The sequence below is a fragment of the Hevea brasiliensis genome, chromosome 3 (genome assembly GCF_030052815.1).
Source record: "Hevea brasiliensis isolate MT/VB/25A 57/8 chromosome 3, ASM3005281v1, whole genome shotgun sequence".
NCBI classification, from domain to species: Eukaryota; Viridiplantae; Streptophyta; class Magnoliopsida; order Malpighiales; family Euphorbiaceae; genus Hevea; species Hevea brasiliensis.
The window spans coordinates 102,954,343-102,976,906 of NC_079495.1; the positions used below are offsets into that span (position 1 = coordinate 102,954,343).

At 35.8% G+C, this 22,564-nt stretch overlaps 1 non-coding gene and 1 pseudogene across 1 annotated transcript; both read left to right on the top strand.

Moving 5' to 3' along the window:
- The first annotated feature begins 14,610 nt into the window (after positions 1–14,610).
- On the top strand, positions 14,611–14,717 carry LOC131178941 (small nucleolar RNA R71). Its single transcript, XR_009147948.1, has one exon. It is a non-coding gene; the product is annotated as a small nucleolar RNA R71 (small nucleolar RNA).
- Positions 14,718–17,227: 2,510 nt separating this feature from the next.
- LOC110652543 (bark storage protein B-like) lies at positions 17,228–19,110 on the top strand (annotated as a pseudogene).
- Positions 19,111–22,564: the final 3,454 nt, after the last annotated feature.

Genomic DNA, 22,564 nt, shown 5'->3' on the forward strand with positions numbered 1-22,564 from the left:
ATCCTGAATAAATCGCCGGTAAAACCCGGCATGTCCAAGAAAACTTCGCACTCCTTTGACAGTGGTTGGAGGGGGCATTTTTTCAATAATTTCTATTTTAGCTCTATCCACTTCAATTCCCCTATTTGAGATTAAATGCCCTAAAACGATCCCCTCTTGGATCATAAAGTGGCATTTCTCCCAATTCAATACCAGATCATTATCAGCACATCTCTGCAAGATTTTAGACAAATTAGTCAAGCATGAATCAAAATTAGTTCCATATACTGAAAAGTCATCCATGAAGACCTCCATAATTTCTTCAATAAAATCAGAAAAAATGGCCATCATGCACCTTTGAAATGTGCCAGGCACATTACACAATCCGAATGGCATTCTTCGATATGCAAAGGTGCCATAGGGACAGGTAAAGGTATTTTTTTCTTGGTCATCAGGATGTATTGGAATTTGAAAGAAACCAGAATATCCATCTAAGTAACAAAAGAAAGAATGCTTGGCTAATCTCTCCAACATTTGATCCATAAAAGGAAGGGGAAAATTGTAACACCCCTATTGGTATAGCCTGGTATATTTCACTGTTCCGGTGACCGGTGTCGGTCCGGACAATTAATGGGATTAGGGCCACACTTAAGACAATTTGAGAAGCCATAAACACAAATAATTAGTAATGTTTAATTAGTTAACTATAAATAAGAAAAACATAACATAAGAGGTTAAACGAGCCGAGAGTCACAGCGATGAGTGACCTCCTCGGGAACGACTGCGAAGTCATTTTAAACTCAAATTTCAAATCGTAAAAAGTGACGCTGCGGTCCTTAGGACCCTTATGGACATAGTGGAAAAGAGAAAATCACGAAAAAGAACTGTTAAGTCAGTCAAATAATTAGGTCGTGAGCCGAAGAAATATTGGATTATTTGCAAACCGGATGAACAGCGAGGGGCAATTTGGTCAATTGACCCGAGAGTCGACTCTGACCTAATCACAAATAAAATCGGAGAAAAGAAAATTTTAGAATCGAGAATTAAATTAAAGAAATAATAGAAAAAAAAAATAAATAAATAAAAAAAAGGAAAGAGGTTGGAAAAGTCAAAAGTTATGACATCATGTATGATGTCATAACTAAATTAATAAATTGAATTAATTAATTTGGAATTAGTGGTCTTTCATAAGCAAAAACGTGTAAGGGAAAAACAAAAGAAAATCTCTTCTTCTTTCATCTTCCTTGCCACCCCATCTTCCTCCCAAGTTCCTCCATGAGTGGACTTCCATGTAAGCTTACTTTTAAGCTTAGTTTTCTTCACTTAATTCAAATAACTCCATTAAAAACCTCCCTAGAGCTTATTGTTACAACTTGAGAAGAGGATTACAAGAAGAAGGAAGAGTTAAAGATAGGGTTTTGAAGCTTTAACAAAAGGTTAGTATGTTAAATTATTACTTTTCCATTCAAATGCATGTTTAGGTAATTAAGTGAGCTAATAACTTGATTTAAATGAAACAAATATGGGGAAAGAATTAAATTGAAATTTTGGGCAGCTTGAGAGGAGTGTGGTTTGCATGAATATGATGCAATTGAGTGAGTTTAGAAGCTTTACTTGGTGAAATGATTAACATTAAAATTATTAGAAGTAGTTAAATGCAAGAGTTAGTGAGATTAAGGTTTCAATGCTAGGGTTTATGGACTAAAATTTGGAGAAATGCATAAATGGCATGTTTAACCTATTGTGACATGAAATAATGATCAATTAGGACCAAATAAATTGGATGGGAATGGTGGAAAAATTAGCTAAATTCGTAGGTCAATGGTCATGCTGCTGGCAGCATGACCAAACCCACTTTGAAGGACCAAAACTCAAATTTTACAAGTCCAATTGATATTCCACCAATTGGAGATGAAAATAGACATAAAAGAGCACAATTTTCATTAAGGAACCATGACCAAAAACTGACCAAAACTTGGTGAAACAATTGACCAAAGTGAATTGATTGCAGGCTGCCCTGCACCAAAACTGACCAAATGAACAGTAACTGTTCATTTGGTCATAACTCGAGCTAGGTAGGTCAAATTGACCTGAAATTTTACCAGAAATTAGATATGATATAGACCTAAAACTTTCATGAAGAACACCAACCCAAATTATGCCATTAACTCATTCAAATTATTGAGCAAAGTTAAAATTTCTGTACTGAAATTCTGCAGATTTTTAGTTGAGCAGCAATGTTTGGATAGCTATAACTCTCTCTAGAAAACTCGGATTTAGGCGATTCTTGAACCGATGGAAACCTAAGACATAGTACAACATTTCATATGAAGAAAGTGAGACCAAATTATGAACTTAACTTGATCAAACAATTGACCAAAGTTGAACCAAAAATCTGACAGCACCTAAATTGCAGTATGAACAGTGCACGTGGCCATAACTTGAGCTACAAAACTCCGATTGAGGTGATCCAAAAATGGGAATACACTTAAGACAATAAGGAACATTTTCTATGAAGGAAGTTTTGTCAAATTCCAACAGTAGATCGACCAATGGAATAGTGCAACTTCGGAAAACCAAAACCGAAAATTGGCAATTTTGCCAAAATGACCTAAGCTTTAAACAAATGACCAAAACCAACAAGTTTGGTGACCAAAATGTGGTATGTGGGTGAAGTTGGAGTTCCCATACCCATTAAGCCTTAGAAAGTCAATAATTTGACTTGAATAGTGCAGTGAATAGTAACCCGAAACACAAAATTTCGAGAACATCGAATTTAACACGTTAGAGCTAGCTAAATGTGAAGTTAAGTTTATTTTGGATTTATTTTAAGTTCTAGTACTGAAACATTGTAAAATTGTGTGTTTCAGTTGAAAAGAATATCGGGAAGGAACCCGAGGAACCGAGTCGAGGCTAAAGGACTACTCGTTTGAGGTTTGTGCACAACATATACTTTTATAATCATCTTTTGCATATCGTTTTAAATAATGTGAAATATTGGATTATGACATTCTTATGATGTTGATCTAAATTGTTGAAAGTTATTATGTATATTTGAAAAGAAAATGTTTAGCAAATTGTTAAGATAAGTTTTGAAACCACAGTGTCATGACCACATATTTGAACACCTCACTAGCACGACTAGTGGGGGTAATTAGTTTCGAATTTTGATTCCTTCTCTGGAGAAGTGTTGAGGTGTGCCAGTAGAAGAGGATGTGAATGGATATCCATATATTTGAGCTAGCTAGCCTTGTGATGTGAGTTCTCTTTAGCCTCTGGCTATTGAGATTCTATTTGTTTCGAATGGCATGATTTAACTGTGGGTTTTATGAAATGTGTTTTGATACTTTGAAATAAACTTGGTTTACATGTAAAATCTTACAATGCATGATTGTATTTAATTTTCATGTTTAATCAAATTTTTGAATGAATGTGCTTTAAGTTTTGCATAAAGATTATTTTAGTATATTGTGCACCATCGAAGTCTTAGTACTCGTGATAGCTTTATTCTTTGTCGCAGATACAGAGATTAGAGGAGCAGCAGATCGAGTCACGAGGTGTGTGAAGTCATCACTTGAAGTCTTGGGTATAATTTATACCCTAATCAGTAAATATTTCTTTTGATGTATATATTGCACATAAATGTATGGACATGTACATGGGTCTTGAGCAGCTTGTACAAAGTTTGTATAAAAGTTGTAATAATATTATTTTGGGTTTGTTTCTGTAAATTTAATATTTGTAAACATAAATTTTCTACTTTATGTTTTGTAAATGAAGATATTAAATACTTGGAGATGAGAAATCTTGATTTGTATTGTGAAATTATTTGAAGTGCCTTGATTGAGTTGATTTGAGAATTATTGGTGGTTGGGAGTTGTGAAATATTTTTGGAAGTGCTTTTTACAGGTATTCGAAGAACGGTTTTCTCAAAATACGAGGAAACTCACAAAATTTTTATAAAATTTATGGAAAACTAAAATGGCCAAAAATATTAATTAGTTTTAATTTCAACTAAATGTTTTAAATACTTATTTGAAATGCTCACCACTTGTCAAAGATAAGAAAATTGTTTTAAAATCCCTTGTAGGGTACTTAATGAGTTATCGGTAGGTGAAGTTCGGTAGTTCATTAGGTATTCTACGGGATCATGTTATGCCTTACAGAGGGGTAAGGTGTGACATGTTTTAGTGGTATCAGAGCAAGTTTTTGAATTATGTTTTCAATTGTGAATTTGTGTCTTTTCTTTGTTAAGTACAACTGCTCAATGTCCATAATTGTTACATACAGTGCATTACATCATGAATATGACCTAACGGAGGGAAATCTCCTTGTGTTATTTGTTCAGGAGATACCCTAACTTCGCATCAAATGGAAGAAGGATCGCTCGATTGAGCTGCTGAAGCCGAGGCACAAGGGGAAGCCCCACTTTACCGAATGTCGGTGGTCACAGCCCCACAAATGCCGCAAATTCTGCATTCGCCTGGCACAGATAGCGGCAATGTTTCAACAAATGGTCGGGTATGCTCGCCAAGCTCCACCCCAACCACCTGTGGCACAACCACTGCCTCCAGCCAGACAGTTTGATAAATTGCTAAAGTATGGGGCTGCAGAATTTAAGGGTACAGTGGACCCTTTAGAGGCAGAGCAATGGCTTGAAAGAATGGACAGAGTGTTTAAGAAACTGTACTGCCAAGATGAGCTGAAGTTGGAATATTCTGTGTCGCTACTGCAAGGGGATGCGTATGATTGGTGGAAGACCATCCCCCACAGCTTGGCTGAACCACCAGTGCTGACCTGGGATGACTTCATCAGAGAGTTCAGACAGAAATACATCCCAGATGCATATGTTGATCAGAAACTGCAAGAATTTTTGAGTTTGAAACAAGGGAACCGAATCAGAGTATGAAAGAGATTTCTCAAGGCTAAGCCACTATGCTGGAAGCTTAGTCTCCACCCCCAGAGACAGATGCAAGAGGTTTGAGTCCGGGCTAAGACAGAGTCTGAGAATGCAAGTTGTGGGTTTCAGACATCAGAATTTTTCTGAATTGATCTCACAAGCCTTGGAATTAGAAAGGATAGAATCAGAAGGGGCAGTGAGGAAGGGTTCACAAGAGAAATCAGAAAAAGACAAGGGGGAAAAATCAGTTGAACAGAGTTCTGGTGCTACCTCTGGAAAGAGAAAGAAGTTTAGTGGACCCAGCAGGGGTCGGGGTGGAAGATTTAGTAGAGGCAGATTTTTCGGACAGAGACCCCCTAGGTCTGGCCAGCAGTCAAGCAGGGGTTCACAGTCTGCCCGCCCCTGTGAGACTTGTGGCAAGATTCATGGGGGGGAGTGTTATTGGGCCACTGGAGCCTGTTTTAACTGCGGAGGCAAGGGTCATTTAGCAAGAGACTGTACTAATGCTCCGAGATATGGTCCAGCTCCTACTACTGCCGAGGGATCTATTCGCAGTCCCGCTCCCGCAGGTTCACGCCGTTGGTAGAGGAAGAGGCAGAGGTAGAGGCACTGCTTCAGGCAGTCAGGGCACAATTGGTCAGTCAGGACAAGGAAGTGCTTCAACCAGAATCTACGCAATGAAACAGCGAGAAGACGCTGAGATCTCTGATGTGGTAGCTGGTACATTCTCTATCTCTGATCAAGAAGTATTTGTATTGTTTGATCCGGGTTCAACCCATTCATATGTTAGTGCTAGCATAGTTTGTTCACTTGCTGTTCCATGTGTGCAAATGGGTTTTGAAGTGCTAGTAACTAGTCCGTTAGGACAAGAAGTCCGGGTCAACAGAATCTATAGAGATCGCCCTTTGGTGATCCAAGGACATATTTTCTGTCGACTTAATTGAAATGCCCTTCAGAGAGTATGATATCATTTTGGGCATGGATTGGTTAGCGTGCATCACGCCATGATTGATCAGAGATCAAGACAATCACTTTTGGTCTCCTTTGTACGATGATGTGGTAATACATGGGGAGAGGCATTTATTGCCATCAAACATCATTTCGGCTGCATTAGCCAGAAGAATGATCAGAAAGGGGTGTGAAGCATACTTGGCACATGTGATAGACACCCAAGTGGGGAGTCCAGTACTAAGGGACATCCCTACGGTATGTGACTTTCCGGATGTATTTCCTGATGATTTACCAGGATTACCTCCAGAAAGAGAAGTGCAATTGGAGATTAATGTTATCCCTGGTGTGGACCCAATCTCCATAACGCAATATAGAAAGGCACCTGCAGAAAAGAAAGAATTTAAAGTGCAGTTGCAAGAATTGCTTGACAAAGGCTTTATCCGCCCTAGTGTGTCACCTTGGGGAGCGCCAGTGTTGTTTGTAAAGAAGAAGGATGGCACTCTCCGGTTATGCATTGATTATCGGCAGTTGAATAAGGTGACAATAAAGAATAGATATCCATTACCCCGCATTGATGACTTGTTTGATCAGTTGAGGGGTGCAGCTGTGTTCTCCAAAATTGACCTGAGATCAGGTTATTATCAGCTGAAAGTACAAGAGCAAAGTATTTCTAAATCGCTTCGTAACCCGCTATGGCCATTATGAGTTCTTGGTCATGCCATTCGGGTTAACTAATGCTCCGGCTGCTTTTATGGATCTGATGAACACTATTTTTAGACCATACCTCGATCAGTTTGTTGTGGTATTCATAGATGATATATTGGTCTATTCGAGGAATGCAGAAGAGCATGATAGACATCTGCGGATTGTACTGCAGACTTTGAGAGAGAAACAGCTATATGCCAAATTGTCGAAGTGTGAATTTTGGCTGAAAGAAATATCTTTCTTGGGGCATGTAGTATCAGAAGAGGGCATTAAGGTAGATCCAAGTAAGATTGAAGTCGCCCTTACTGGAGGCCACCCAGAAATGTCACAGAGATTCGTAGTTTTCTGGGTTTAGCTGGATACTACCGTCGATTTGTGAAGGGATTTTCCATGTTGGCATCTCCATTGACCAAGCTGCTTAGAAAAGATGTAAAATTTCAGTGGACGGATAAATGCCAGCAAAGTTTTGATGAACTGAAGAGATGTTTGACTGAAGCTCCAGTCCTAACTTTACCTACTCCGGGTAAAGAGTACACAGTTTATAGCGATGCTTCTCACAATGGGTTAGGTTGTGTGTTGATGCAAGATCGAAATGTTATTGCCTATGCATCACGCCAGCTAAAACCGCATGAGAGGAATTATCCGACACATGATTTGGAGCTTGCAGCCATTGTGTTTGCTCTTAAGATCTGGAGACATTATTTGTATGGGGAGAAGTGCTACATCTACACAGATCATAAGAGTTTAAAGTATTTGGGCACCCAAAAAGAGCTGAATTTGAGACAGAGGAGATGGTTAGAGTTGATAAAAGACTATGATTGTCTGATAGACTATCAGCCAGGGAAGGCTAATGTTGTGGCTGACGCCCTAAGTCGCAAGACTATGGCGAGTCTACAGGTTACTCCTTTGTCTTTGGTACATGAGTTAAGATCATTGCATGCCAGCTTAGAGATTAATGATGAGGGGCGATGCAGCTTGCATGGCATGTACAGCAAGATTGATTGATCGATCGTAATGGTCGCCGTAATGATCGAAATATCGGTCGATGGAAGAAGTCCGACAGGCAAGAAACCGTAATTCTCACTCGAGAGATGATGGTCTCATCGCTACACCAAGGCGTAATGTGTGTTCCTAATGATGTTGATTTGAGGCGATCATTTTGAAGGAAGCACATGAGTCTCCTTTGCCATGCACCCCGTGGCACAAAAATGTATAGAGGGCTAAAGGAGCATTACCTTGGTGGATGGGTATGAAGAGAGATGTGGCGAGTTTGTATCCAAATGCCTAACTTGTCGCCAAGTGAAGGCAGAGCATCAAGTACCATTGGTTGTTACATCCACTACCAGTACCAGAGTGGAAATGGGAGAGAATAACGATGGATTTTGTGATGGGACTTCCGAGGACACAAAAGAGTCATGATGCAGTTTGGGTCATTGTTGACAGACTGACTAAATCTGCTCATTTTCTGCCAGTTCGGATGGACTACAATTTGGACAGATTGGCCAGGTTGTACATCGATGAGATTGTGAGACTACATGGAGTGCCGATTCATCGTGGTCGACAGAGATCCTAGGTTCTCTTCTAGATTCTGGTGTAGTCTTCTGAGAGCCGTAGGAAGTAGATTTAACTTCAAGATCGCATTCCACCCACGCATGCATGGCCACCGAGAGGGTAATTCAGATCTTGGAGGACATGCTACGGGCTTGTGTGATTGAGTTTGAGGGTAGTTGGGATACACACTTGCCTTTGATTGAGTTTGCTTATAACAACAGCTATCAATCAAGCATTGGGATGCCTCCATATGAAGCTTTGTATGGTAGGAAATGTAGAACCCCGTTGGGTTGGGATGATGTGGGTGAAAGAAAAATGATTGGACCCGAAATTGTTCAACAGATCAAGAGAAAATCGTGGTGATCCGAGATCGACTTAAGATCGCATCGCACCGTCGGAAGTCCTACATTGATCCGAAAAGAAGGGATATTGAGTATGCGTGGGTGAGAAAGTTTTCTCAAGTTTTCTCCTTGGAAGAGAATTATGAGATTCGGTAGAAAGGGGAAACTGAGTCCTCGTTTTATCGGGCCATATGAGGTTCTGTAAAGAGTGGGTCTTTTGGCATATCGGTTGGCACTACCTCCAGAGTTGGAGAAGATACATAATGTCTTCCATGTGTCTATGTTGAGGAGGTACCGATCAGACCCATCTCATGTACTACCAGTAGAAGAAATAGAAGTAAATCCAGACCTCACATATGAAGAAGAACCCATAAAGATTCTGGCTTATGAGGTGAAGCAGCTACGGAATAAACAGATACCATTGGTAAAAGTGCTGTGGAACCATCATTCAGGCCAAGAAGCTACTTGGGAACGAGAGGAGGACATGAGGAGACAACATCCACAGCTGTTCAGAGATTGATACCAGGTAAAATTTCGAGACGAAATTTATTTAAGGGGGGGAGAATTGTAACACCCCTATTGGTATAGCCTGGTATATTTCACTGTTCCGGTGACCGGTGTCGGTCCGGACAATTAATGGGATTAGGGCCACACTTAAGACAATTTGAGAAGCCATAAACACAAATAATTAGTAATGTTTAATTAGTTAACTATAAATAAGAAAAACATAACATAAGAGGTTAAACGAGCCGAGAGTCACAGCGATGAGTGACCTCCTCGGGAACGACTGCGAAGTCATTTTAAACTCAAATTTCAAATCGTAAAAAGTGACGCTGCGGTCCTTAGGACCCTTATGGACATAGTGGAAAAGAGAAAATCACGAAAAAGAACTGTTAAGTCAGTCAAATAATTAGGTCAGGGAGCCGGAAGAAATATTGGATTATTTGCAAACCGGGATGAACCGGCGAGGGGCAATTTGGTCAATTGACCCCGAGAGCTGACTCCTGACCTAACTGTCAAATAAAATCGGAGAAAAGAAAATTTCAGAATCGAGAATTAAATTAAAGAAATAATAGAAAAAAAATAAATAAATAGAAAAAAAAAAAAAGGAAAGAGGTTGGAAAAGTCAAAAGTTATGACATCATGTATGATGTCATAACTAAATTAATAAATTGAATTAATTAATTTGGAATTAGTGGTCTTTCATAAGCAAAAACGTGTAAGGGAAAAACAAAAGAAAATCTCTTCTTCTTTCATCTTCCTTGCCACCCCATCTTCCTCCCAAGTTCCTCCATGAGTGGACTTCCATGTAAGCTTACTTTTAAGCTTAGTTTTCTTCACTTAATTCAAATAACTCCATTAAAAACCTCCCTAGAGCTTATTGTTACAACTTGAGAAGAGGATTACAAGAAGAAGGAAGAGTTAAAGATAGGGTTTTGAAGCTTTAACAAAAGGTTAGTATGTTAAATTATTACTTTTCCATTCAAATGCATGTTTAGGTAATTAAGTGAGCTAATAACTTGATTTAAATGAAACAAATATGGGGAAAGAATTAAATTGAAATTTTGGGCAGCTTGAGAGGAGTGTGGTTTGCATGAATATGATGCAATTGAGTGAGTTTAGAAGCTTTACTTGGTGAAATGATTAACATTAAAATTATTAGAAGTAGTTAAATGCAAGAGTTAGTGAGATTAAGGTTTCAATGCTAGGGTTTATGGACTAAAATTTGGAGAAATGCATAAATGGCATGTTTAACCTATTGTGACATGAAATAATGATCAATTAGGACCAAATAAATTGGATGGGAATGGTGGAAAAATTAGCTAAATTCGTAGGTCAATGGTCATGTCTTTGGCAGATGACCAAACCCACTTTGAAGGACCAAAACTCAATTTTACAAGTCCAATTGATATTCCACCAATTGGAGATGAAAATATACATAAAAGAGCACAATTTTCATTAAGGAACCATGACCAAAAACTGACCAAAACTAGGTGAAACAATTGACCAAAGTGAATTGATTGCAGGCTGCCCTCACCAAAACTGACCAAATGAACAGTAACTGTTCATTTGGTCATAACTCGATCTAGGTAGGTCAAATTGACCTGAAATTTTACCAGAAATTAGATATGATATAGACCTAAAACTTTCATGAAGAACACCAACCCAAATTATGCCATTAACTCATTCAAATTATTGAGCAAAGTTAAAATTTCTGTACTGAAATTCTGCAGATTTTTAGTTGAGCAGCAATGTTTGGATAGCTATAACTCTCTCTAGAAAACTCGGATTTAGGCGATTCTTGAACCGATGGAAACCTAAGACATAGTACAACATTTCATATGAAGAAAGTGAGACCAAATTATGAACTTAACTTGATCAAACAATTGACCAAAGTTGAACCAAAAACTGACAGACCTAAATTGCAGTATGAACAGTGCACGTGGCCATAACTTGAGCTACAAAACTCCGATGGAGGTGATCCAAACATGGGAATACACATAAGCCAATAAGGAACATTTTCTATGAAGGAAGTTTTGTCAAATTCCAACAGTAGATCGACCAAGGGAATAGTGCAACTTCGGAAAACCAAAACCGAAAATTGGCAATTTTGCCAAAATGACCTAAGCTTTAAACAAATGACCAAAACCAACAAGTTTGGTGACCAAAATGTGGTATGTGGGTGAAGTTGGAGTTCCCATACCCATTAAGCCTTAGAAAGTCAATAATTTGACTTGAATAGTGCAGTGAATAGTAACTAAACACAAAATTTCGAGAACGTCGAATTTAACACGTTAGAGCTAGGAAAATGTGAAGTAAAGTTAATATTGGATTTATTTTAAGTTCTAGTACTGAAACATTGTAAAATTGTGTGTTTCAGTTGAAAAGAATATCGTTAAGTAACCCGAGGAACCGAGTCGAGACTAAATGACGACTCGTTTGAGGTTTGTGCACAACATATACTTTTATAATCATCTTTTGCATATCGTTTAAATAATGTGAAATATTGGATTATGACATTCTTATGATGTTGATCTAAATTGTTGAAAGTTATTATGTATATTTGAAAAGAAAATGTTTAGCAAATTGTTAAGATAAGTTTTGAAACCACAGTGTCATGACCACATATTTGAACACCTCACTAGCACGACTAGTGGGGGTAATTAGTTTCGAATTTTGATTCCTTCTCTGGAGAAGTGTTGAGGTGTGCCAGTAGAAGAGGATGTGAATGGATATCCATATATTTGAGCTAGCTAGCCTTGTGATGTGATTTCTCTTTAGCCTCTGGCTATTGAGATTCTATTTGTTTCGAATGGCATGATTTAACTGTGGGTTTTATGAAATGTGTTTTGATACTTTGAAATAAACTTGGTTTACATGTAAAATCTTACAATGCATGATTGTATTTAATTTTCATGTTTAATCAAATTTTTGAATGAATGTGCTTTAAGTTTTGCATAAAGATTATTTTAGTATATTGTGCACCACTGAGTCTTAGTACTCAGCGATAGCTTTTATTGCTGTCGCAGATACAGAGATTAGAGGAGCAGCAGAGTCACGAGGTGTGTGAAGTCATCAGCTTGAAGTCTTCGGGTATAATTTATACCCTAACTGTAAATATTTCTTTTGATGTATATATTGCACATAAATGTATGGACATGTACATGGGTCTTGAGCAGCTTGTACAAAGTTTGTATAAAAGTTGTAATAATATTATTTTGGGTTTGTTTCTGTAAATTTAATATTTGTAAACATAAATTTTCTACTTTATGTTTTGTAAATGAAGATATTAAATACTTGGAGATGAGAAATCTTGATTTGTATTGTGAAATTATTTGAAGAGACTTGTTTGAGTTGATTTGAGAATTATTGGAGGTTTGGAGTTGTGAAATATATTTGGAAGAGCTTTTACAGTATTCAAGAACGGTTTTCTCAAAATACAGAGGAAACTCTGTCAAAATTTTTATAAAATTTGCGGAAAACTAAAATGGCCAAAAATATTAATTAGTTTTAATTTCAACTAAATGTTTTAAATACTTATTTGAAATGCTCACCACTTGTCAAAGATAAGAAAATTGTTTTAAAATCCCTTGTAGGGTACTTAATGAGTTATCGGTAGGTGAAGTTCGGTAGTTCATTAGGTATTCTACGGGATCATGTTATGCCTTACAGAGGGGTAAGGTGTGACAAAAATGGTCTTTTCTTGTAGCATTGTTCAACTTCCTATAGTCTATGCACATTCTCCAACCTGTAACAGTTCTAGTGGGTATCAATTCATTATTCTCATTTTTAACAACTGTCACCCCACCTTTTTTTGGTACAACATGCACAGGACTAACCCACTCACTGTCAGAAATAGGGTAAATAATTCCAGCAGCTAGTAATTTTAGGATTTCCTTTTTCATAACATCCTTCATTGTAGGATTTAATCTTCTTTGGTGTTCAATGGAAGGTTTACTATTTGGCTCAAGGAAAATCCTATGCATACAGACTGTTGGACTAATTCCCTTTATATCATCAATTACATAACCCAAAACTCTCCTATATTCTCTCAAAACTCTCAACAATTTTTCATTCTCAATATCAGTCAAAGATGCATTAATTATAACAGGATATGTTCCATTGGGTCCAAGAAAAGCATACCTGAGGTTGGAAGGAAGAGGTTTAAGATCTACCTTTGGGGCATCCTCTACCTTTAATGATGGTGGTTTGATCTCCAAATTTTGCACTTCTTCAAGCTGAAAAATTGTGGCTTCAGGATGTGGTGGAGAGCTCTCCAAGTGTTGTGCAAAAGCAGCTATGTTGTGATTATCATCATCAATGCTCCCACCATGGACTAAGCAATTTTCAAGTGGGTCTTGTGGATAGCTTTTTCGAAAATGCTCTTGAACAATCTCATCAATAATGTCTACCCTCAAACAAGACTCAACTTCTTCATGTTTCCTTTTCATGGCTGGATTGATGTTGAATATCATTTGATCATCTCCCACTCTAAGTGTCAATTTCTCACCCTTTACATCAATTAATGCACCAGCTGTTGCCAAAAAGGGTCTTCCCAATAAGATAGGAACTTTTGTGTCTTCTTCCATATCTAAAATGACAAAGTCCACCGGAATGTAGAATTTCCCAACCTTGATAGGCACATTTTCTAGAATGCCTTCTGGATACTTAATTGAACGGTCAGCCAATGAAAGATACATGTTTGTGGGCTTCAACTCTCCCATATTCAACTTCTCATATATTGAAAGAGGCATTAGGCTGACACTAGCTCCAAGGTCACATAAGGCATTTGCCACACAATTATCACCAATATGACAAGGGATGGAAAACACACCCGGATCTTTGAGTTTGGGAGGTAACTTCTTCTGAATTATAGCACTACATTGCTCTCCCAAGTTGATGGTGTCATAATCTTCTAGCCTTCTCTTGTTGGTAAGAATCTCCTTCAAAAACTTGGCATAACTTGGCATTTGGGATAGTGCCTCAGTGAATGGCACATTGATATACAACTTCTTTAGCACTTCAAGGAATTTGCCAAATTGTTTGTCTAGCTTGTGCTTGATAAATCTTTGAGGTGGAAGGGATTGTTGTGCTCTTGCTTGATATCCAGGTTGTGGCTGCCTTATGGGCTGAAATTGAGGCTAAAATTGAGGTCTACTCTGCTGCAGATACTGCTGGTTATGAGCATAATTTGAGCTTTGACTTTGTTGAGAAAAAGTTGCTTATGGTCTCCATGTTGAGTTGTTCACATTAGAGTAAGCATTTCCCATAGGTTTTTGTTGATAACCTCTTGCATAAGCAGCTTGTTCTTGCAAATAATCATCACCATAAGAAGAGTAATCAACTCCACAACTTTGGGTTCCATCTGTGAAGGCAACTTGTTGCATAGTTGTAGGAGTTGAGGTTGTTGCCTTTGTGCAAAAATCACTAAGAAGTTGAGTCAGCTGATCAAATCTTGCATTCATGTAGCTAACTGAGTCAAGTTCATAAATCCCAGCCTTCTTTGGCTCAAGTGCTCTAGGATTTCCCCACAAATGGGTATTATGAGCAATCTTCTCTAATAAATCATAGCATTCTTCACTTGTCATTCTCATGAAATCTCCTCCTGCTTGTGAATCAATTGTGTTTCTTATGGCTGGAGTAACTCTGGTGTAGAAATTCTGAACAATCATCCATTTTGGTATTTCATGATGAGGACATTGCCTTTCAAGCTCCTTAAATCTCATCCAAGATTCATACAAAGTTTCATCATCTCTTGGCTTAAAAGCTACCATCAAATTCCTCAAATGAGTGGTCTTCCCAGGTGGGAAAAATTGAGATAGAAAAGCTTGAGATAGCTGCTCCCAAGTAGCTATAATAGCTTGTGGAAGCGAGTCATACCACTCCAATGCTGAATCCCGAAGAGAGAATGGAAATAAGGTGAGCCGAATAACTTCATCTGAAACTCCAGGCTGTCTTTGTGTACCACATATCATCAAAAATTTCTTCAAATGAGAATGAGGATTTTCAAGTGGACTACCTCCAAATTGTGAATTTTGAACCATTTGAATGAGACCAGTTTTTAACTCAAATTGATTAGCTCCAATGATAGGTCTGTTATCTCTCACATCTGCACATCTAGGAAAAGCATAATCCAACATGGATCTTCTTTGAGGATCATTTTGATTAACAACTTCATTCTGTCTATTTTGCTCATTTCCTCCATTTTCTCCACCAATAGCTCTATTTTGATTCTCCATATTTTCAGTTGTCTCCTCTTGCTCAAATCTTTGTTGTTCTTCTTTTTCTGCTTCCTTTCTTCTCTTGTGTTCCTTTTTGTTGGCTCGACAGAATTTTTCAATTTCAGGGTTGAACAACAATTCAGTATCACTTGTGCTTTTCGATCGTCTCATAAACAAGAAAAGTACTTGAAAAACACAAGAAACAACAGTGAAAATAAAAGAAAATAAAAATTCTAATTAGCTTAAAACAATTAAAATCCAACTTAAAAACAAACAATTCCCCGGCAACGGCGCCAAAAACTTGATGTGTGATTTCCGCAAGTGCACAGGTCACAGTAGTATAGTTTTAAAAAATGATATCGATCCCACAGGGAATTGTGCTTAAATTGGAAATAAAAGGATAAGCTAATTAGAATGACAAAATTTAAAGATATTAAAAATAAAATTTGAAATTAAAATTTGTATTTGAGGAATTTAAACTAAATCAAACAATTAACTAAATTAATTAAACTAGATTACTAAGATTTAAATTGAAATTTGCTATTTATGAAATTTGGAAGAATTAAATCTAAATTCAATAAAAATTAAAGTGATTCTAGAGATTGGATTTTCAATATTGTTTGCATGTGGTTTATCCCTAATTTAGCCAAACACATGAGAATTGCAATTTTGAGAGAAATCAATTCTTAGTTCTTTGAAACCTTTTTCAAGCATTTCAAAGTTGGTTTTCATTAAATCAAACCATATTTTCACGGTATTTCAAACCTAACAAAAACCCAATTAAAGCTCTAATTGATTTTGGAAAGTTCCCCTTAATCCTCTTAGCTTATCTCTAACACCAAGAAAATAAAGTTTATTGCAAGATTATCTACCCTAATATTCACTTTTCAGTCCATCTATTAAGGATTAAAGCGTAACTTAATGAGGGCCCATTCATCAAGCAAGGCAATCAAGCTCACAAGCAATAAATCAAAATGTAACAATCTTCATTTAAATGGCTAAATCAGTTCAAAACCACAATACAAAACAATATTTACAAACCCATCTCTAGAATCTCAAACAACTACTCACTAATCATAGTTTCAAGACAAACCCAAATGTATAAATGAAGAAATAATGGAAATCTAAGTTAAGGAATAGAAAAACCCAGAAAAATGCAGAAGAATCTGCTGCAGAAAAGTGCAGAAAGAGCCTCTGCAGCTGCTAGAAAAGATGGCTTCACGTGATCCCTCTTTCTCTCCTTCTTTTCTTGCAAAAAATGCCTCTCTTCCTCCTTGTGGAAAGAAAATGATAAAGGAGACTTTATATGGGTTAGGGATCTGCCCTAGAATGGGTAAAAAGGGGGAAGGTTCCAGAGAAAGTGAGGTAAAAAGTCAGAGTAACGCAAATGCCACGTCAGCCATTTCCAGTAAAAACGACATAAGCTGGATCGATTGTGTCGCGGGTTGTGTAGCTCTCGGCCTGAATATCTGACGATCCGACACAACCTGCGACATAAGCTAATTCGGTTGTGCTGCAGGTTGTGCAACAATCTGCCTGAATATCTGACGATTCGACACAACCTGCGACATAAGCTAAATCGGTTGTGCTGCAGGTTGTGTCGCTCTTGGCCATTTTTTACTCAACTTCAAAAATTTTTGCAATTCAATTCTAATTTCTTCCAAATGGCTACTCTGATCAAAATACACCAAATTTCTCCAAATTTAACCTACAAAACAAGTAAATTCCAAAAATTAAACTAAGAAGTGTGAAAATTATAAAATTGACTAAATATATGTTAATATCTATAATAATAGCTATGAACAAGGGTAAATTATGTGCAAAAATTACACCTAAATGATGATCTAAAATGCATGCATCAGGATTAGAGGAGTGGAGACACTAAAATAAATTTAACAGATTATGCAAATTGATAGTTTATGTAAGTAATTTTGTTAAGAATATTTTACGGTGAATATTGTAATTGAACATTTCATAAAGTTTTCGAAAAAAGGGAAAAAAATATCGGAAAGTTATTGGCTTGACATCTATATAAAGGCACAAGAGCAGCACCCCAAAACCACAAGCAGTTGCATTGCTCTAAAACTATCCGTCCCCTAATTGACTTTACTCCAGCTCTCACTTAAGGGGAAATCATCAATGGCAAGGTATAATATGTGGAGTTTTAAAGTGGCTGTGTTAGTGCTTGGGCTGCTGGCTATGGCAGAACAGTCCCAGCAGCTGAGTGTGAGGCGCCCTCTTCATGGTGCCATCAGGAAAATCAACGACGAAGGGCCTTACTTGGGTCTTGTTTTGGTTTCTGACACCAACAAGCAGGCTCTTCAAGCCTCTAATGTCTTTGTTCCCAGCAACTACGCCCCTACTGTTGCATTGGCTGGTGAACCCCGCTCTCTTTGCCTTACACCAGATAGGTGACGGTTATTTTAATGTGTAACTTTACCTTCAAACTAAATTTAGAAGTCGCAGGCATATTATAGTCTCAGTAAACTCTATTGACGTAAGAGAAATTATTAGGTGCACCTGGTATACATGCATCATTTCTCACAATCATCTAGGACTTACTCTTTATATTATATAAGATGGTCCACTTTTATGAGAAAGAGAGCAACTATTTTTTAGTATCTAATAATTAAACTTGAAGTATTTACACTAATTAATGAGATTGACTGTTTCTGGGTATTTAGGAAGAAGATTCCACGTTGGCAAGATCAAGGGAACTAATGTCGTACATGTAAAGACTGGGAATGCATCGGTGAGATTATCAAATTCATCTCTGTCCTTCTCAAGCTACAAAGTATGAATTGGTTTCCTGTCACCTTTATTCTTTGACTAATTGACATTAATTACTGTGTTGTGCTATTGTTAGGTAAATGCAGCCGCCACTGTGGAACTCCTCATCGACACATTTCCTATTGAAGGAATCGTTCACTTTGGGAGCGCTGGAGCTGTTAATGATGCGCTCTTCATTGGCGATGTTATTGTGCCTTGCCAAGTTGCCTTCACTGGATCTAGGCAATGGAAGGCACAAGAAATTAAAAAGATTAATCCACTACACCTATTAATTATAATTACCACAAATATCACTAATTAACATTATTATTTTGTCCTTGTTTTTGTGATATGCAGAAGTTCGAGTCAAAGAAAGGGCAGCTGAGATTCGGAGACTACAGTTACCCGGAAGAAGGAGACAATTTGTTGGGGAGCATAGACTTCCAACCAACCTAGTTGAACACACCAGAACAAAAGCAGACCATCTTCTGGCTTCCCATCAACTCAAGGTGGTTCGAAACAGCCACTCAACTTCAGGTTCATTTCTAGACTCATATTTCAAGAATCAAAAACTGTTTATATTTTTTCAAATGAAATTGATTTAACCTATTCCATTGCAGAACATAGAGATGCAACAATGTCTTGACACGGACAGATGCCTACCCAGAGCACCAGAAATTGTCTACGGAGTGAGGACCTCCACTGCTGATATGTACATTCAAAATGCAGCTTATAGAGAATACATTTACGCAAAATTCAAGGCCTCCACAGTGGATGAAGAGTCTGCTGCTGTTGCATTGGTCAGTAAGAAACTATATATATATTTTTCTCTCTGTTTATATTCATTATACATAATAATGATTCTGCCGTTACTGTTGATTTTTGCAGGTAGCTTTGTCAAATGAGGTGCCTTCTATCATTTTCAGGGGTGTCTCCAACACCGCTGGTGGATCAACCGGATACAAAAGCTATAGCTATTTAGGCTCTGTCAACACTCTGAATACCGCTGTGGGATTCATCGGTGCTGTTGGTAGTAGCGGAGCATCGAGGGCCAACCATTGAATACTATCGTAACGGTGTGTCGTTTGAAGGATTGGATTAATAAGGTTGGCCGCAGTCGTTGAGTAATTGAAAGATCCATGTTTTGTAATTATAGCCATGGATGAAATAAAAAATAACAGCTAGTTTGTTTTGTTTTGTTTCTTTTTTTTTTTTTTCACCGCTTTATCCCTTCCTGCTTTAAGTGTGATATGTAGTACACTGGAAGGTGATTTACAGTGAGACTCATTTATTAAATACATAATTTTATAATAAATTAAATTTAATTAAAAATTTTAATGCATCACTGATAATAGTAAAAATAAATCAATAAAATAAAAAAAATCAATTTAAAAGGATAAAGGAACACTTAGCTGAAGGTTAGTTAATAGAAAATTGAACCTTTATTGAACAATCAAATTTTCAAATCCTTCTAATTAGTATGTGAGAAAATGAGGCTCAACGTATTATAAAACATTATAATTTATATTACTAAAAATAAATAATAGTGATGTATATGTTAATTTATTAATTAAACAATAGCATTGATTTAGTTATTGTTTTCGACATAAGTTAAATCGAACTTATCCATCTCAAACTTATTGGGTTGGGATAATTAGTTCCTTTTATAAGGTTGAAATTTAGTTTAATTAATTAGTACAAGGGAAGCTGTCGAACTCTTACTTTTTTTAAGTGTTTAATGCCATGTTTATGAAACCACCACGCATGCCAGCCAATAATATATTATATTATTAATTTCAAAATTAAAAATAATATATGTCTAAATATATATGATAATTAGTCGCACATGTGTGGATGATAATATTATAATGTTGATCATAAAATAATTATATATATATATATATATATATAAACTTTAAAAATAATTTATTATTTTTAAGTAAAATAAATACTGTAATTATAAAAAATAAAAGAAAAGATAAAAGTAATTTAAATAATATAGCAATAATAATAAAATAATAAAATTTAAATTAAATTTGATATTTATTTTTTATTTTATAAATTTATATAAAATTTAAATAGTTTGGTATTCTTTTTTTTTTTTTTTTTCAATTCATTGGAAAGTAAACAAACACACTCCAGCTAAATCAGTAGCATTCTTCTTTGTAGTCCTGTGTTTTGTTGTCTTGGGTCAGGTTCCCTTGACTTCCATTAATAAAATTTTGTCTTTTGCCTTAAAAATAAATAAACAAATCAGCAAGCAAGACAAGATGTGAGCAGCCTGTTTGGATGTGTGGAAAACTGAGGAGAAAGAAAATAATTTAAGAAAAATAAGAGAAGATTGGCATTTTCCTCTCTTTTCAAATAGAGTGGAAAATAATGGTTATTTTTCTCTTTAATTATTAGAGGGAAAAAAATGAAAATAGATTAGTTTTTATAAAAAAAAAAATTACAAAGTTATTTTTTAATTAAATTCTTTTTAAAAATATATAATATAAAGTTATATATAAATTATCATAACATTTTTTTTTCTTTTCATTTTCCTTCTTTTCCAAACAAAAGAAAATAATCTATTTTCATTACTTCATCTTTTTTTTTGCTTTCATCTAAACAAAAGTAAAGAAAATAATAAATAGGAAACCTCTTTTGTTTTCTATTATGTATTTTCCTCTCCTTTTAAAAATTTCTCAAACGTGGTGTAGAGGAGAGACCAAACAAACGTATTACATTTGATAAAATATTCATTATAGGCCAAAGCATCAATAATAAAATTTATCTCACACACTTTATGATGAACATTACATTGTGGTTTCCTTACTATAATAACACGATATGATAGGAGATATCTTTTGAATAAAATAATCTGATAGCCTCAAAAGAATTTAATTTCAGAATAGCCAATCGATAGCTTTGCTTTCAAGGTGAATAAATTCCATATCGAATAGAAAATCCTCTTTTTAGTTTTTTGGCCTTTTGTTCTGCGAGTTAGCCATTTAATCTTTTGCCTCCCATTAAGCTTTCCTCTGCCCCTTAGAACAGGGGAAGGACCTTCTCCTATCCAAAATAATGGGTCAGCCCCCCTCCCTTCCATCCGAGATCGATTGTAGATATTGCTTTTAGTTTGGTCTTTGCGCATCATGCTTGCATGGGCGGGCTTTATCTAATCCATGTTGAGAATCTTGATTGGTTGAAGCTTTTTTGGTCGAGGTCTGCTTGTCTCCAGCGAAGGCACTCCAGCTGTTCTAAGCTATGGTTGCTGATGTTGGGCTTTTCTCTGTGGTTTGCGGCAAGTTGGTGTTGGGTCCTAGGAGGGTTCAATTTCCTCAGTTGACAAAATCTCTGGAATCCCTATCCACTTTTGCAGTGGCCGACTCTTAAAAGGCTAAGTGAATGCCTAAGAGCTCTGCATTAGCCCCTCCTTTGCTGGTTCCTCGGCACCTCCGTGGCTTGGTGCACCCCTTTTGGTTTGATGGTGCTCAAGGCTTGGTTCACTGAAGATACATAGAAAAATAATTGATTAATTTAATTTAATAAATTAAAATTATTTTTCAAATAAATAGAGAAAAGAAAAATAAATATAATGAACTTACAATTTCATTTTAATGTGTTAGAGTTTATGTTGCTATATATCTGATTCTTATAACTCCAGGTGCCTAAAAGACTCTTGAACATACCACTTGAAACTGCTTTTTCTTCTTGCAGATAACCATCCGATAATTATAAAATATTTACTTAATAATTATCTTAGACCATAGATTAATTAAATTAATAAAATAAAATTGATTAAATTAATTTTATAAAAAATTAGGCTTAAAAATAATTAATAAATAAATTATTTATTTTGGTATAAACAGTTATTTTTTGGATTTTGATAATCTTATTAAAATATAAAAATATTAATGCAAATACTATATAAATACATATAATTAGTTTAATATTTCAACTAAATAATAAAAATATTTTCATAACAATATTTTTGTGAAAAATAATTTTTATAAAAAATATTTTTGTAAAAAATAATTTTTATGAAAAATATTTTTATATATAAATTATTTTTTAAAAATAAACAATACCTAAAAATTAGAATAAGAAAAAAAGGAAGCCGGAGGTGGAGGTAGAGGAAGAGGAGATGGGTAATGTGTGTTTAGCTTTTGGCGATATCTATGATAGTTTAAGTTAGGGGTGAGCATTATTCGGTTCAAACCGAATAAAACGAACTAAATCGATTTAATTCAGTAATTCGATTAAATTTTTAAGATAATTCGGTTCGGTTCAATTTGATTTTATATTATAAAAATTTTAGTTATTTTGATTCGATTTGGTTTTAAAAAGAAAAAATGGTTAAACTGAACCAAACTGAATAGTTTTATTTTTTTTGAATTGATTTATTTTTATGGGGAATTTATGAATTATATATATATATATATTGGTTAATTTCATTGAGTAATGATTATTAGGTTCAAACCAATGTCAAAATCAGATAAAAAACTTGAAAATCAAGTCTAAATTAAAAATTAAAACCGATCGATTTGAGCTGAATCGAACCAAACCGAAATATAGTGGTTCGATTCGATTCGATTTCTTATCCATTTTAATTTGGTTTGATTTCTAAAATATGTAATTCGACTTTTATAATTTGATTCGAT